This window comes from Corvus moneduloides, chromosome 1 (genome assembly GCF_009650955.1).
Source record: "Corvus moneduloides isolate bCorMon1 chromosome 1, bCorMon1.pri, whole genome shotgun sequence".
NCBI lineage: Eukaryota > Metazoa > Chordata > Aves > Passeriformes > Corvidae > Corvus > Corvus moneduloides.
Window position 1 is genome coordinate 148941318 of NC_045476.1, and position 18235 is coordinate 148959552.

Below are 18235 nucleotides of genomic sequence, written 5' to 3' on the forward strand. Positions count from 1 at the left end.
CAAGTCTGCATGAAGCTATGAAGACACCACTAATTCTTGTATCCTAAGGTTTTAAAATGAATATAATCATATATGGTTTTTAGAAAGATAGACAATTTTTAGAGAAGACAATAATTTTGTCTTCAGATTTGGCACTTTATTTGAAAAGAAAATATGCAAAAACACACTTCAATATTTCTGTTCAAGCTAATTAATTCTGATGAAAGACATATATCTAAACTCTGTGTGAGATCTTCTTGTCAGATACCCAGGTGCCTTTTTTTTTCTCATTGAGTAAAATCATAATGTCAAAATACAACTTTTTTCCTGGGTAATTGGACCAGTCATTGTGCAATATCTGAAATTTTACACGTATAAGTAGAATGTTGGCAAACTCATGAATGTCTAGAAGGAAGTCAAGCCATCCACATTATCAAAAAATGGATTTATTTAAATGCTCAGTAATAGTCTCAGGAAGAGTTGAGCATATTATTTAATTAAGTAAGCAAAATTGTGGATCACTGGGATCACCTGACAATGAGATAAAACAAAACTAGCTATAAAATCTAATTCTTGTAACACTGTATGAATCATAAATGACAAAGTAAATATCTAATTCTCCCTTATGGCAATGAAAGTATATTGAACAGTCTCCATCCATTACTAATCAAAAATCTAGCTTGTACAGACACTGGTTGATGTCATTGATTGAACACAGCAGAGACAAAAAAAAAGACCCATTGCACTGGCTTTAATTAAACTGAAATCTTGGAATTAATACCTCAGGAATCCGATGCAGAGTTCTGATGTGAAGAAGTTTCACAGATGACAAGCCTGCTTCACCTCTAAAAATAAATGCTGGCAATTAATTGCTATGACAACCACTTCTGTGAGTATTGTTTTCTGTGATGATAAGCACTAATGCTTGATGAATTATGTATCAAATACAGCTTATAGACTACTCTGGGCTTGGTTCTTATGGATGAAGTTACAACACTTACAACTTGATGATACATAAGTGAGGAAGGAACCTCTACTCCATTGAAGAACTGATAGGGAAGTCACTTAAATTAAATCTGCTAGCTTCTCATGTTGGTATTTCCAACCTGTATAAACACACAAAAAGATTTGCTTAAACCATGCTTAGGGTCTAGGCTGGAGAGATATAACAGAACTGTCCTTGAATATCCCTCAGTACAAGCCCATCTAGTATCATTTACTTTAGCTGGGATAATGCTAATGTCATGAAACAAAGCAAATGTTTATGATGATGCAATTCTATATATTGCTTTGCCAATAAATTAGTTATTCTGGAACCCTATTTTAGATGTCATTTGTCTCAGGATTTGAATTACACTGACCCACTGTGGAGGCCCCATATATGGAAAATATTAATCTATTTCAACAACAAGTTGTCAGTTATGCAAGTAGCTACTGTTTTCAGATTTCTAAGCATCTTTATACATGTGCAAAACTTAGGACTTAGAGCAGTATCAAAGATGGAAAAACATGATTAAGAAAGATTAATATAAAAGTTCCCCTGGAATATCTGGTTTTTCCCAAGTTCTCCTTGAATGCCCTTTAGACAGCCAGCATGGCTTAACCTTAATTTGGCAAGGACAATCTCACCTGGCCAACCTAGAGGGCTTCTGTGAGAGTGACTGTATCAGTGGAAAAGGGAAGAGCTACAAATGTCATCTATGTGGACCTCTGAAAAGCCTTTGATATTCCCCACAGAATTCTTTGCTCTAAAGGAGAGATGTCTTCGTTGGAAGGACTGGTTCAGTGTCCAGATGGACGTGTGTGGTGTCCCCCATTCAACTGGGACCAATACTGTTTATCAGTGACACAGACAGTGACATCAAATTCCCCCTCATCAAGTTTGCAGACAATACTAAGCTTACTGTTGCAGGTGACAAACCTGAAGAATAGGGCCATCCAGAGGGCCCACACAAACCTCATAAGGTTCAACAAGGTCAAGTGCAAGATCTTGGGGCAAACTCTGGGGCAACCTCCAACAGGCTGGGGGACAAAAGGATTTATTGGTTCAAGGAAATATCTTGAAGTTGTGCCTGTGGAGGTTTAGATTGGATATTGAGAAACATTTCTTCATGGGAAGGGTTGTCAGGCATTGGAACAGGTTGCTTAGGGCAGTAGTTGAGTCACCAGCAATGGAGGTATGTAGATACAGCAGTTTAGGACACAATTTAGTGGTGGATTTGGCAGTGCTTGATTTATGGTTAGACTCAATGATCTTAAAGATCTTTTCCAACCTAAAATATTCTATGATTCTACTGCCAGTAACCAGACACCTTTCTCTTAAGGTCCATTAAATTTCAAATTTAGCAAAATGTATTCTCTCTTTTATATGGGTGGTATTTGGAAACAATTTCTTTCCATTACCATATGTGTTGGTTTTGCAGATGCTGGGTTTTGGTAGCAGGGGGGCCACAAAGATGGTTTCTGTGAGAAGCTGCTAGAAGCTTCCACTATGGCAGAGCCAATCCCTGATGACTCTGAGAATGGATGTGCCACTGGCCGAGGCTAGGCCAATTAGAGATGATGGTAACACCTCTGTGATAATATATTTAAGAAGAAATCAAAAGAAAGGTAGTGGTGCAGTTTTAATTCCAGCCAGAGAAGAGGAGCAGGTGAGAACATGTGAGGGACACAACATGGCGACACCAAGGTCAGTAGAGAACGAGGGGGAGGAGGTGCTCCAGGCACCGGAGCTGAGATTCCTCTGCAGGCTGTGGTGATGACCATGGTGAAGCAGCTGCGCCCCTGCAGCCTGTGGGGATACATGGGAGATGCAGAGATCCACCTGCAGCCTGTGGGGGAGGTGCCCGTGCCAGAGCAGGTGGATGCCTGGAGGAGGCTGTGAGTCAGTGGGAGGCTCGGTAGAGAGAGAGCCCTTGCTTGCAGGCTGGAGCAGCCTGTCCTTGGAGGACTGCACCCCGTGGAAGAGTGACCCACGCGAAGCAGTTTTGGGAGGACTACTGCTAATGAGATTGGGCCTATGTTGGAGTATTTCACGGAGAACTGCCTCCCATGGGAGGGACCCCACAGTGCAGCAGGGGAAGGACTCCTCTCCCCGCGCAGTGGAAGAAAACCTTGGGGAACAAACAAACCAAATCCTCACCCCCTGTCTCCTTGTGCTGTTAGTGGGAAGGAGGGAGGGGCTGGGGGAAGAAAAGGTGTTTATAACACCTTATTTTGCTTGTCATTTTCCTCCTCTGATTTTGTTAGTAATAAGTTTACTTTGTATTTCTAAGCTGAGCCTGTTTTCCCTTGGAGTGTTTTCTCCCGGTCCTTAACTCATGAACGTGTCATTAATTTTTTCTCTCCTCTATCAAGCTGTAGCAGCAGAGGGTGAGTGAGTGGCTTTCATGAGTGCCTGACGTTTGGCCAGTGTCACACCATGACAGCATATTATTTTACTTTACTGTATTTGCTAGTACTTGCCCTCTGCCATATTGCCTTTATTACTCTGGCAACAATTTGAAGCACAAGGTATCCTCGCTACTTAATTAGGATTAAGAAACTGGAAGATATCAATATTTTTTCTCCAAAATCTTCTATCCAAGGGTTGTTGGAAATTAACATTTTACCTTTTCTAGAGAAATTCTCTTTGTTAAATATGTCCTCAGGGCCAGATCAAAGCAAATATCTGCAAAGAGTTGAAAAATAAAACAAAATCAAAAGTCTATCTCCAGCTTTTTCTGTTAAAATGTTTTTATAAATCTCTCAATGGCCTATTTTCCTCATTTTCAGTGGTGTCTTCACACTTAACTGATACCTTGGTGCTGTTGTAATATTTCTAAAGTGCATGAAAACGTGCATATAGTAGCTAAAGAAATGTTCTCTATGGATTTCAAGAGAGTCTTCTTCATCTAAGTGGAGCACCTGGTAAAATAGAGGAGGGAGAAAGGCAAAAGAACAGGAATGTTTGTGATGTTTCAACCATTAGAAGATGTATTACTTCGAAACCTTCTCGTCCCAGCTACAGCAACATATGAAATGAATATAAGGCTCGGTTTGATTTTTGACTACCTAATATATTAGCAGAAAATATTCTAGGTATTTCTGAAACACATTCTCTGCATTAAGGAATCCTTCTTGTGTCACAGCACCAGCATAATATATTCTTCAAAACTTCTGTCTTTAAACAATGTAGCTGTTTGAGATCATTGGCTTTTGACAAATCTTTTCACATCTGGTACAGTGTATAGGCACATACACATTTGCTTCACTCAAGACAATGTGGCTAGGGAAATATTTTTTCCAGGTTTAGGCAGCAAATAAAAGTTTGGCTTTGCAAAAGTATTTGGGCTATGCTTCCAGACATATATTTAGGTGGCTTTATGCCATGCAAACTCCCTAGCTGTGGTTTACATTTCCTGTTAGCTGTCTGGCTCACTGTAAAGTTTCTCCATTTCAGTATCAAAATTTCATAATGCTTAGCCCTAACTTCGATAAAAAAAATTTCCTTGGAGAGCATCAAAAAGAGGCAGATTGTAAGTTGGTTTTGTTAGCAGAAACATCCACAATCCCAAAAAATAATACCAAGGCTTTGAATTCATTACTGATATGATCATGAGGAAAGAGAAAATGCAATATTATTTCTCAGCTTCATCTCACACTGTCTGGATTAATGTGTCTAAAAGCAACCAAAGATCATGAAAATGTCTTTCTATAAAGTAACAGAAACACGGTCTTTGGGTGCTTCTTCCAGTATGTCTGAAGTAATAAACCTTGATGGTAGGCTAGTATATCATCATTTCATTTTCATGCTTTCAAAAAATTGGCAAATAGAAGTTCCTGGTAGATTCTAAACAGTATGAATACACAAAAATACAGGAAATTAAAGTTCTGTTACTATTTCAACGAAGTGAAATTGCTCCAGTAAAGTACAGTTTAAGTCAGAGTAAGCTTTTCTCTTTTCTTCAAAAACTCTGGAAGACCATGGTCATAATGATTTCTTATAATACTTCATACAGCAACCTGTAGTCTGTACAAAGTCTAAGTACAATGAACTTAACAACAATCCACTTTAGACCCATCTGAGACTCAGCAGTTGTTAATAGGTTTTCTTTATTTTCATGTTTTCCTGTATCTTACACATAAAAATGATAGATGAATTATGCCCAGTTCTTTTCACATTAGACATTACACAACTTCTAGTGAAAGGTTTTGCGAAGCAGTTTGGGCAATGAGGAAGAATTTATGTTTATGTTCATATAAAGTCAAAATTGTTTGCTAGCCAAGGCACTTAGCTTCATTAGGATTTTCTTAACAACAGAGGGTCCTGAACTGATGGGTTTAGAAAACATTTCAATTCTCATTTAAAACTGGAGATTTTAAAGCATGGTATTAGTAATTTAGTAGTATGAAAACACTTTACAAACTCCCACCCACCTCTGCACAAGACTTTTTCCCTTCAAAAAACCTTACACAGACCATTTGTTAAAATAAGGAAGGAGCTTCTAAATGTGAGCACAAAATAGAATTCTTATCTCCTAAAAGAATTCTTTCACTCTGAATTAAGGGATTTCTCCATAATTCATTCAAGTTAAAAATAATGGAGTTGGGTGTAGTTTCTATGTTAGAAAACTAACACATGTACAACATCTTAATTATAAAAAAAAGTTGTGAAAAAATAATGAATTTTACAATTTGCTTTTAATCTAGGCAGTAAATTCAGAGCAAATATATTCCAGTAGGAGACCTATTAGGAATTTCTACCTCTAGTACTTAGAGTAAGCTTTCTGAAGGTTTTTTGACAATTCTTCAGAAATATTTAGAATGGAATGGAATGGAATGGTGTGGAATAGAACAGACTAGACTAGACTAGACTAGAATAGAATAGAATAAATTAGAATAGACTAGACTAGACTAAACTAGAATAGAAAGGCATACCATAGCTCAGTTGGAAGGGACCTACAGCAATCATCTTGTCCTGACTAAAATTAAAGCATATTATTAAGGGTATTGTGTCATTTCCTCCTATCCAATGACAAGTTTTGGATATCAACCACTCTCTAGGAAGCCTGTTCCAGTGTCTGACCACCCTCTCAGTAAACAAATTTTTCCTAATATCCACCCTGAACCTTCTGTGATGCAGCTTAAAATGATTCCGATACATCCTATCAGTGGATACCAGGGCAAAGAGATCAGCAACTCTCTCATCTTCCCTTCTTGGGAAGCTGTAAAAGTCAGCGAGATCAACCCTCACCCTTCTTTTCCTGTGTGAAAAAAATTATTGTCTTCTTTCCTATTATCTTATTGTCTTAGTGTTGTTGGTTATTGCATCATCTTAACTAATCTCTTCCTCTGACTGGTAGGACAGAGGAGAATATCACCAATGCTCCAGATCCTTTTAACATTGCTTCAGGGGACATATAGTGTCTTTTGACAGTCCTAAGTTGCCTTGTCACAGTATCATTGGGACCTACACAGAGTAGTAGGGGTGGGGCTCACCAACCTCAGCAGCCTATTGGTGGCATCACAAAGGTGAGCTCCTAGTTGGCAGAAAAGATCTCAAGAGAAATTGACTGTATGGCAAGTGAGTGCTTCAGTGCCTCTCAATAAGGAATGTTCAGTTACTAATACTTTTTGGGCTTTTCTAGTGGCACTGGTTCTAATGCAGGTTGAAAGATGGACCAACTTTGCATGATTGGTATTTCCAAGATCCTGCCTGTTACATGCATAACTATTGCTAGCCACATTCCATTTCAGTGATTTTTTTTTCTTTTTTCCACCAATGGATCAGTATTGTGAAATCTTTCAGGAAGTTCTTATAGCTAACTTTAGATCTGAAAATGAAATCTTCATTCATATGTCTTCGAATTTAATTTCTTTTTCTAGGACAGTGAGTTAGTTTCAAATAGAAATTGCTGGTCTATAATTCTCCAGAAACCCTCAGGAAATCTTTATGAACCCTTTTTTTTTCCATATGTTGTTCTAATTTTGAGGTGAATTTAAAAGGTATTTTGTACATCATAATTTATACTTCAGTGAGTTCGTGTTCCTGTAGCATTTTTTCAGTGAATATATTCAAGTGGTGGTGCATTACTATTACTTGAATTAGTAGTTTTTAATACCTTCTATTGACACTTCTATCTGAGGAAATTCCTCAGGTTTCTTCTCCTTTCTCTGCTGCAGATACTCCTTACAATTCCCTGTAGTAAACACTGAAATTTTCTTCCTGAGTATGGTTTTTGTTATTTGCGCTACTTTTTATCTCAACTATGCACTGGGTTAGTACTCGCTTGTAGAAAGCTGTTTGCTTTTTATGAGTTGAAACATTTTATTATTAGTTTTAATGTCTTGAGCATTTGCTTCTCAAAATCTCTTAAAGGTTCTTTTCTATTCTACTCATTTTGATATGGTTTCTACTTTGAAGGGTACCTTTTATCCACTAACAGCCTTTTATAGGCTTCTCTCTAATCATACTGAGGAATTAGTTCCTTCTTTATGTGTTTTTTTCAAAAGCCATTATGAATGGCAATCTACATTTACACTGAGCTTTTAATATTGCATCCTTCAGCAAGGTTGCAATGAACAAGCATTTTATTCTTTCAGGTGAGAAGTTTAATTTCTTTCTAATGTACCTCTTCATTTTCAAAGCTCAAAAGTAGAAATTTTGGCCTTCCCAACTACCAGAGAGCTGGGTTTATGTACTTCTCCTTTTTTCTAATGTAAGGTGGCTTTTAGATTCTAACATCTGAACTAGCACTTTTCAGGATTAAATTAGATACTTTTTCCTAAGTGAGTTTCTAAGTAACTACTCCAAGAAGCAATGAGTGTAGCTTTAAAATACTTAATCTTCATCATGTCTTGATGGGTAGTTTTCCTGACTTGTATATTGCCAGTTTGCAGTTCTTACTTTGTTTTTAGTGTTGGCAGGTTTTCTGATCCCTTGTAGTGCTTCATGGTTCTTGTCCTAATCATTCACTCATGCCAGGTCCCTCCAAACACTGGAACTAGGTCAGACATATGCAGAGTGGAACAGTGGATTTACTGTCCTGTTCCAAACTGCTGTATTCAGATGGTCCTTTAAAAGGACCATCAAACAGCACAGATCACATGATTTTCTACTCCTTATATTCCCTATTTCCTCTGTTTCTTTTCTCTGGTTTTTCCTCCTTTGCCACTCTCATCCCTTACCGAATAAGTTCATTACTTTTTATTTTTCCATTAGTTCCAGCTTTGCTACATATGTACACATATTTGATATTTCTGATACTTCTAAATGGGTGACCGTGGCAATGCATAGCAATACTGTTGTGAAAGCAAAACCCACAAATACAGGGATATTGCTTCCCATGGAATTAGAATGAAATTATAGAAACAGTCAAGTAGACCCTGAAGTTTGCAGAAGGAATGGAAAATGCTGGTTTTGTAAGAGACTTTAATCACAAGTGTCATCAGACAGTTTTAAGAGGTTTTAGTGGCCGCATTCTGTCTCAAGGATTGATTAATTATTTTCCTTATTATTTTTACTTTTCTTTCCAGTTTTGTAATTCAGATAACCCCTCATCTTCTCTAATATATTGCCTCTCTGAGAATTTTTAAAGAAGATTAACATAACTTCTTGGATGTATTTGATGTGTGCATTTGGCTCACTTCAGTTCTCTAGTTCCTTGCATTCCCTTGGTTTAGACAGTGATGCACAAAAAGGTAAATACTTCACTTTTAAGTGAAGCCAAAAAATTATTACTGGTTTTTAAGAAGTATTTACTAATCTAACCAAAATACAACAGACAGTTATATTAACCCAGTTAGAATGATGCAAATACTTGCTATCTAATTTATTAATTCTAAATAAATTTCATTAACAAGACTAAAATTGCAAGTTCTTATACAAGAAATATACTATCTAATATCTTCACCTTTTTTATTGGCATTGTGCTCTGAGCTTTTCACTGCTCTTCTGGATCTTGATGTCAAGAGTTCTGTAGGGAGGAGACAATTGCAACAAGTTGTCAGCATCCCAAGCATGCTGTGTACACAGATAAGTTCCTTCCCTTTTGGTAGTAGGAAGAAGACATTAATATTCAAGATTTTTCTCTTCCTCACCTTATGGTTTGCTTAGGATTATTTCTATTGTTTGATTTGCATGTTTCACACCTTCTTTCTTAGAATCAGAATGATAGAATAGTTTGACTTGGAAGAGACCTTTAAAAGTAATCTAGTCCAAACTTCCTGCAACAAGCAGGGACATCTTCAACTAGATCAGGTTGCTCAGAGCCCCATTCAACCTGACCTTGAATGTTTCCCTGCATGGGGCATCTACCACCTTTCTGGGCAATCTATTCACCACTCTCATAGTAAAAACTTTTTTTATACCTAGTCTGATCTACTCTCTTAGTTTAAAACCAGCCTGTCACAATTTTTCTTACCAGCCCCTTTTAAGTATTAAAAGACTGTAATAAGGTCAGTAGAATTTTATAGACTTGTCTTCTCCACTCTGAAAACCCTCACCTTTCTCAGCCTATTCTCATGGGAGAGGTGTTCCAGTGTTCTGATTGTTTTTGTGGTCTTCTTCATTGAAACACCAAGTTATATTGCACTTGGCTACCATTGGCATTTTTTATATATATTAGGTAGAGATTGGGTTTAATTTTTATTGCACCTAAAACTATTTTTGTCCAGCTTCTATATTTGCATTACTGAAAATATATGGCTGCTGATGACTTTGATAAACTTCCAGTATCATCCTCTGCTAACAGTTTCCACTCTCACTGTATGCCTGAATTCCTTTAGTCTTGTCCTTGTCTTAGGGTCCAGCACAAAGGAAAACTACTTGCTATTACTGTCTACATAAAAAATTTTAACAGTGCTTGTTAAAATTAAAAAATATTATACCTCAAGTTAAACATTACACCCAAAATATAAGAATTTTATACTCCAAGTTTAACACAACTAAAGCAAGCTGAAGAACAGCTATATGGTTATTACATAAATACTTTTATAAATAAATATGCTAAAAGAAAGCTGTAACAAAGACAAGATAAGTTCAGAGAAAATGCTTGTGATAGGCCCAGGCCTGATGAATGCAACGCTAGCTGAATACAAGGAGTAGTCTGTTATTGTGAATACCAGTACTTTATTTAATAACTACAGGGACAAAAGGGCTTTGATAAAAGAAAGATCCTTCTGTCTTTTAAATATTTCTATGAGACCTGAGTTTTGTTCTTGCCTGAACTACAGTGCTACCATAGAAAGAAAGACAAAGAAAAGATGGCTCTTTTTTTCTTGATAATGGAAGTCTTACTCCACACAGCATAGCCTCATGGAATATTGTTACAAAGCAATTACTGAGATGACGAGGGGATAATTGACTCTGGGGATAAATTTATTACAAATGCTTCAGGGAAAATATGCTGACTTATCCTATTGTATGACATACACTCTAGTCCATGATGTAGAGAACATAATAAGAATTAAAGCATGTTAATTAAGAATTCAAGTTGAAGCCTCTAATATAGCAAGAAGTTAAAAGAGCAAAAAAAATCTAAAGAAAATAGTTTGTTATGAAGATTGAACAACAATCTTAGTGACACACAGTCAATGTGTTCATCAGTTAGCTTTGAGCAGAGTGAGCAGGGGAGTTTTGAGCAGGGGCTGTCACATTTCACATAAGGCTTCTTAAACTTTTGAATGGAGTTATTGCTCCTAAAAATAAATTATTAAAAATACAAGCCTCAGAAAACATCATATACTGCAATCAAAATACTTCAATATATGTACTAGAATTCATTCCAGGTTTAAATTTGTCCTTTTCATAACTGCCTAATACCATTGAATCATGGTTCTTTTCTGATCAATTAAAATGTTCACATATTTCTTGTCCTGCTTACATTTTAGAATGTGAAATTTCAGTTTATCTGTTAAATTCTTACTAGTCTTTAAAACTGAGACACCTGCACTTGATTTATTGATTCTATTTCCTTTCTCTCTTAAAATACAGCCCAGTTTTAAATATAGTATTTTTGTTGATTTTTTTTTAAGGTATTATTTCTCTTTTGTGTCATATCAGTAATGGAAATATTAAACTAAATCAGTCCCCAAAAATATTTGAGGGTGTCATATATGAAATGGAGTGTTGGCCTTTGCATATTAAGTGTTTCAACTTTTAATTGTTAATTGTTTAATTATTGCTTATTCAAATTACCCATCAACCCAGTTGAGAGTTACTAAGTTCCAAAGTCATTCCCCTGATTAGTTGATCAAAGAGTGTTTTACGTAATTCCTCGTTAAAAATCCCTTTTTAATAAAGTTCCACAAGTTTGTTGCCCTCTTTAGTCCCTAAAAAGTGTAAAAACCCACAATGTCTTAATTCCCATATGTGTCCAAGTTAATTACCCTGTTTTTACGAGTTCTCTGAAATACTTATAACCCAGTCTTAGACCTTTTAACAAGTGTTCTTAACCTTTGTAAATTTTAAGTGAGTTTTGAGCTTTGCCAAAAAGCAGACCTTCTAACTGACAGGGAGCTATTTTTAGAACCTGGCCATTGGCCTGCAACTCAGCACCATGGCAACCTGGAATTTTAATGAAGACTTTCCAGCCTTTAGAGCCGATGACATTTTTCCCCTAGACAACAGTGAGCCATTGGCAGACTGAGATTACCTCACCTCAAGACACCACCAATCATCCAGGACCATGGAGGCTGGACAGTGGGCGGTCATGGGCAGGACCCAGACTCTATAAACTGCTGGACACAAGTCAGGGGGTCTCTTTCACCTCAGATTAGCTGCTGGTGAAGTCTGACGCTGGGAGCACAGGCCTCTACCTCTTTAAAGAGGCAATTTAACCATTCTGACTTTGGGTTAGCTGAAGTCACCTCAGCATTGTAAGGTCTCTGCCTTGGGACTTCTGGGCCAGTTCGGCCAACAAGGTCTCTAATCACTGCAGACCTGGGGGTTTTTTTGACTTTATAATGATTTTGTACTTGCAATTTTTTTTTGCTGATCTTTTAATAAATTGTTCTTAATTATTTTAATTAAGAACCAAGAGTTGTCTCATTCCTCACAGAGGATACCACCTTCCTCTTTGTTCCAAGTTTTGTGGTCAGACATTAGGAGAGAAATATAATGGATACCATAATAGGTTATGTAATCAGTTCTTTGACTTTCCTTTGTTGGGCTACATATCTTTAACAGCATATTAAATTCCTTTCTATTACTTCAGATTGTTTTTCTTTTCAGTGAACAACTATGTGTCACCATTCTTACAGTATCTTGGAATGCTGGTTAACGATACTCTCAGTTTCTAGGGTAGTTCTGCAAACAAAGATTTTATAATCAAGGGAGAAACTGCATCTCATATCTAACTTCCAATAATGTCACAAAAAGATAAAAAAAATATATGAGCATCATATATTTGTGGTTTGTAAATCTGTCTTCAAGCTTGTTGTTCCATAAAACATGTTCCTGATATGAAAACACACTCAACAAATAAATATCTGTCATGTTTGCCATCTGTGCTAAACCCATCAATACACCTCTTTAAGAAAATAAAATCATCTCCTCTCTAAAGCAATTTTACCAAGGGAGAAGGTTAATTCCCTGAAATATCTTTCTGAAAAGAAATAGACAATATTTCTAGTGAGGATTTGGTTGGTTTTGCTTTGTGTTGTTTTGTTGAGAGTTTCATGAGATTGGAGGTTTGGGTTTTATTTGGTTTCTTGTTTGTTTGGGGGTTTGGGGTTTTTTAGGACTGAATTATGAATTCAGCATTCAGTCTTTTGGGTAGCAATCTACATTTTTTACTGTATGGCTTATTTTCATCAAGTCTTTCATTTGTTTTGTTAAATTCTGCACATCAAAGCATCCTGTTTTCAGAGTTGTGGTATATAAAATGAGTTTCTTTGCTGTCACCAAAATGCTGCCCAACATCTTTCCTTCATGCTCTACATGGGCAGTGGTGTAATAGTTACTTGGTCTAACATGCACACTGGGTAAAAATGGATGTGACATTGAAGAAATAGTTAGAAGACTAATATCACAGATGTAAAAAAATGGGCATTTAGATTAGGAAGCCATGCCTCTAATGATCTGATGGACATCCATTTCATGAGGGAAGAAGCAAGTTTGTGTGCTAATAAGCTAGGTAGTGGGTAATGGAGAGGAAAGAACTCCTGACAAAAAATGGAGCTAAAATATCTAGATTATGTCAGATAATAAATGGACTGGAAACAGAACTCTATCAATAGAGTGCACAAAATGGCCCCCATAAAAAAAATAGACTGTGAAATAATGAACTCCGAACACTTTTTTAGCTTTATAGTGAAATCAAAACATAAGAATGTCTATAGCTATAAAATGCTACTGACCTATTTATAAAGCAACTCTGTATTTTTTGTAACAGAGTTGCCTACAAATTTAATTTCCCTGTAATAAACTTTTATTCCTTGACTGTTTGGTTTGGTGTGGGTTTTGTTCATTTCTTTTTTTCTTCTCTTTTGAGGTTGGAGACAGTAAGAGAGCAGCATGATGTGAATACTGTCATAGAAGAGGGATTGAAGGGATGAGGGATAATTGTGCTTGGATAATCTTCCAAAAAAATAAACCCCTCCTTTGATATAAAAGACATCTCTTCCCTAGTTATAGGTCTTCAACAGAAGTTCAACCATTACTCCATAAAAAGAACTGTCCTTGTAGCTGAGCCCATCCATTAGCTTTCTTAGGAAAGGTCATTTAAAACATTCATCTTTTTTCCTTCCTGACTGCACTCAAAGATCCACTACCACAGATCTTTGAATGCTGATCCATCAATCAGTGCCATCCATGATTACTCTTCTCTTTACTTCCTTCTTAAACTTATTTCTCCATTGTTAGCACTATTCCAGAAGATGGGACACTAAACAGTTGAACAACTCACTACATAAAAATGAAATGGGGAAACAGAGAAATCCACAACCAAAACCTCAAAAACCTCTTCAGAGTAGTGCAACCACTGCATCCAAATTAGAACTGAAAAACACCTGACACATAGGGTAAAGGAAAATATCTCACTCATCAATTCAGAAATTTACTAATAGTTTCATTAGATTGCTAATAGTCTATTCAAAATTTATTGCTGTTCAAATTACAATGATGATAGTATTTTTAATCTGAAGTGCTTGTAAATAGTCTCTCCAAGAAAGGATGTCTTGGTCATCATTCACTCATCAAAACTCTCTTTGACAGATTATGTAAAAAATTGCAATAGTATATTTGTCATTGTCACTTAAGAGAATGTAGCTGCTATAAAGCAATTATGTTTAAATTACATGAGACTTGGAAGTCAATAAAAGCAGTAACATTGAATGAAGTATTATGGGAACAACCAGGGTTTCTTACGTATACCAAGAAATTATGATACACATTCTTCTCAGCTTATAGTTAATGCTTCCTCCTGGAAAAGTCAAGTTGGTCTTGAATCTTAACAGTGTCCTCGTATGGTAGGACTGTGCCAGGACTCCTGCTCTGTGTCCAGTTTACTGTTTCACCATCTGTTAAAACATGAAATTTGCTTCAAACATCGTGACAGCCACCAAAAGTAGAAACACTTGTTTAACCAAACAGATCTGAATAGATTTGTTCATCAAGCCTATTACTAGCTTTCAGTATCATGCTAACTCAGAGCCTTATCCTGATTTAAAGTCCAAATTTTCCTCTGTGTTTTTATGACAAAACTCCAAATGGTGGTCTTTCCTACCACTAATGGAAAGGAACAAATTCAAAAATAATTATTTCTTTTAGGATTTTGGGCAGCTGCAGGAGCAGTATCCAAAAGAAGCCTAAAGGAAGATAGCAGTTAAAAATGGACCATAATCAGTCCTACTAATAGAATAGTATCATTTATTTATCTTCAAAAAAATTCTCTTTGAGCAGGGTCTAGGCTGGTAAAACACTTAAATTGGGGGTCTCTTCCAGCTGCACAAAAATTAAGGCTGGAGAGGGAAAAAAAGGAGTGAGCAGTGTTTTCTATAACTCAGTACGTGCATCTTCAATTGAAAATACTGAAGTTCTGATTTTCAGAAAGTGTTTAAAGAAACCTTGTGAAAAGTAGACCTCTTACAGAAATTTCAAATTTCTGAGGGTAATCATTTCCATATGACTGAAACTCTCTGACTGAGAGTCAAGATGCCTGAACTGACTAAATAAGTCCGCATTTACCCAAACCCTCACAGTCCTTGGAACTTCTGTTTTATTTAGGGTTTTTTTGTTGTTGTTTTCTTCTCTTAACCTTATATTCTAACCAAGGAGAGACAGTCTGTTTTTGTTCCATCAGAAAATATTAAAAATTCTCTATATGTATCTATGCCTCCTTAAAAGCACAGGACATAGCAGCCTGCATTTAGACTTTCAGCATTTACAGACCTTTGTCTGATACTCTACATCTTCAGGCAAGTGCACAGCTTGTTTTATGGACCCTGTCAACCTCACTTTATTTCATAGCACTTTTGTCTGTCACAGATTACTTGCAAACAGACTGCCTTAGGAATGTACATTTGTGTCACTTACTTTTAAATATCGTAAGTGGTCTTTCTCTTGTATTAAATTTTGCTGAGGGGAAGTCATAAGTGACCAACAAATTTCTCTCTTGTCTTTGCTCATTGTCAAATATCCTTTGTTTGTAAATAAGAAAGATGTCTGCTTGCTACTTCTCTTAACAAAATACATGACTACATATTGTGATGGCAACCTGACATTCCTAATAAGAATTTATGCACTATATTTATCAGAAAAACAATTTTTTTCCCCTCATGAAGTATGCTTAGAATAATTAAAAGTTCTTTTTCAGATCTTGTTATATGAAGAACAATGTTTTCAAGGCTGTTTATTTGTTATATATTCCTTCCATTCATCACAAAACCTCCTCTTTCATATTTTGCAGTAGTTTTTCTAAGAATAAAAACAGTGTTCAATGGCTGGCTTGTGATGCCATACTTAAACAGTATCTGTTAGTCATAGTAGCACAGCACTTGTAGATAAACTGAAAAATAACACAAGTGGGCTTAGGTTTGTAGTCAACTTTCCCTTAATTTTCAGAGTCTATATATTTTAACTGTATACTTTCAAATCAATATGAGTGAAATGAAGACAAATAATAAAGCTATTTATTAGTATCTTTCTTTATTTTATTCACTTTGTACAGCTCTTGTATTTCCTAGTTTTGGTTTTTGTTAGAGTTTGATTTGGGTTTTGTTGGTTCGGTATTTTTATTTTTGGGTTTCTTTTTTATTTTATTTCCTTCAAAATTGTAATTTTAATCATATTTAATGAGCTTTTAAATTTGTTAGGTGATAATAACCAGAATAATAGCATCAGGAAAAAGCTCTCTGTCAGAAATATAACTGTATGAGGCATATCCTGAAACCTTGGGGATCTGGTTTGCAGTAGATATTTCTTGTTACATCATGCAAACTGAAAAATAAAATCCTATATCTCTCCATGTTTACTTGGTCAGTGTATCTTTGACTTTTCCTGGAGCTAGAAATTACCTAGTATGTAGTCTGTGCATTATAACTATTGAACATGAGCTGTTTAATCCCAGCTCATCCCATTTTAATCATCTGTATAGAGATGTGAATAAACCAGATTCCACTTCAGCACATTGATGCGTGTATTTGTTAATGAAGTCACACAGTGCCATTGCTATTGTAAGAACTGTTATTACCCATATTACATATAGTGTAAGTATGTATCAGAGAAATTCTATTTGAAGTTTATAATAAAATCATCATCATATCATTATAAGCATTGTACAGTAAACACAGAGAAAAATGATTAAGTTATCTAATGTAGCATTTTTTTTGTAGATTGTTAATGACAATATCACTCCACTGCTCTGTGATATCTATCTTGATTTATACAGCATTGGCTATGTACAGCTGACAATTGTTGATGTTCTAAGAAAAAAAAGACTTTCAAAGAAGTAAAACTTGCCTTTATCAACCAATCTCTCATAGCTTCAATGCTAGGAATATATAGAGGAATGAAATATAATCCACTTAGGCAAACACAACAGGAAAAAAACAAAGGCAGACATGGCAATATGACATGTATCTTAATGCTTATCACAGCTTCTGTAATCTGCTGAAAGAATCAAAGAAATCACAGAGTATCCTGAAATACAAAAGTCTCTGACTTTTCCATTTTTCGTCCCACATTTTGCCTGAAGCGCATGTGGATGTGAGGCATAAGAAGAAGATTCATCATAAGTCATAAACTATCTTTTAACTTAAAGTAAACAAAAATATTTTAGTATCAGCTACCAGAAAATATAAATGCCATATAAATGTTAGCCCTGTTATGCTTACGTATTTTCTTCAATATTTTCTCAAGCCAAAATAAATGAAAAATAAAATGAAAATTAAAAAATTATTAAATTGGAGGATTTTAATTTTGTGGGGCTTTAAAATATTTGTTAGAAACATGTATTTACTATCTAAGTAATTAGTATAATAGACTAAGATAGGATATAAGTAAATGTTAACCAAATTTATAAAATTATATGGCAAATATAACTTTTTCAAATTATGTAATCATAATGACTGATTTAGTGAGGGTTGCCATGCTGAACTCATCATTTCCTGGCATTAGTGGTGTCATGTGGAGGTATGGGCCAAATTCTGTTGCTGACACACAAAGGACAACAGTTTTCTGATGTTCAGAGGGAGCTTTCTCTTTTTCAGGTTGTGCCCATTGCTGCTGGTCCTGTAACTGCCCACCACTGAAAAGAGTCTGGGTCCATCGCCTCTGCACCTTCCCTTCAGGTAATTATATATATGTATAAGATCCCCCCACAAGTCTTCTCTTCTATAGGCTGAACAATTCCAGATGTTTCCTCCAGAGATGAAGTTCTGACTTTTACCTGTTTTCACATTTTTTCTGTTAGTATGATTAATTGGAACAAAAGCAGGAGGGCAGAGAAGGTGATAGGGCTGGAACGCATGTCCTGTGACAACGAGCTAAGGACTCAGGTTTAGAGAAAAGAAGGCTGAAGGTAGACCATGTTGCTCTCTACAGCTTCCTGAGGAGGAGAAGGAGAGACAGAGGTGCTGAATTTTTCTTTCTGGGACACATGGTGGTTCAAAGCTTCACCGGATGAGATTTAGACTGGACATTAGGAAACATTTATTTACTGAAAGGATCATGAAACAGTGGAACAGACTTCCTGAGAGAGGTGTTTGATGCCCCAAGCCTGTCAGTGTTAAAAAGGCATTTGGAAAACATGCTTTAACTTTTGCGTAGCCCTGA

The 18235-nt window shown here is 36.0% G+C and overlaps 1 long non-coding RNA gene across 1 annotated transcript in view; it reads left to right on the plus strand.

The window, feature by feature from the left end:
- Positions 1-18235, plus strand: part of LOC116454771 — a 91772-nt gene that overhangs the window by 52401 nt on the left and 21136 nt on the right. Inside the window, exon 2 of the long non-coding RNA XR_004244195.1 lies at positions 17671-17751. This is a non-coding gene — a long non-coding RNA (uncharacterized LOC116454771). The remainder of the gene's footprint in view (positions 1-17670; positions 17752-18235) is intronic.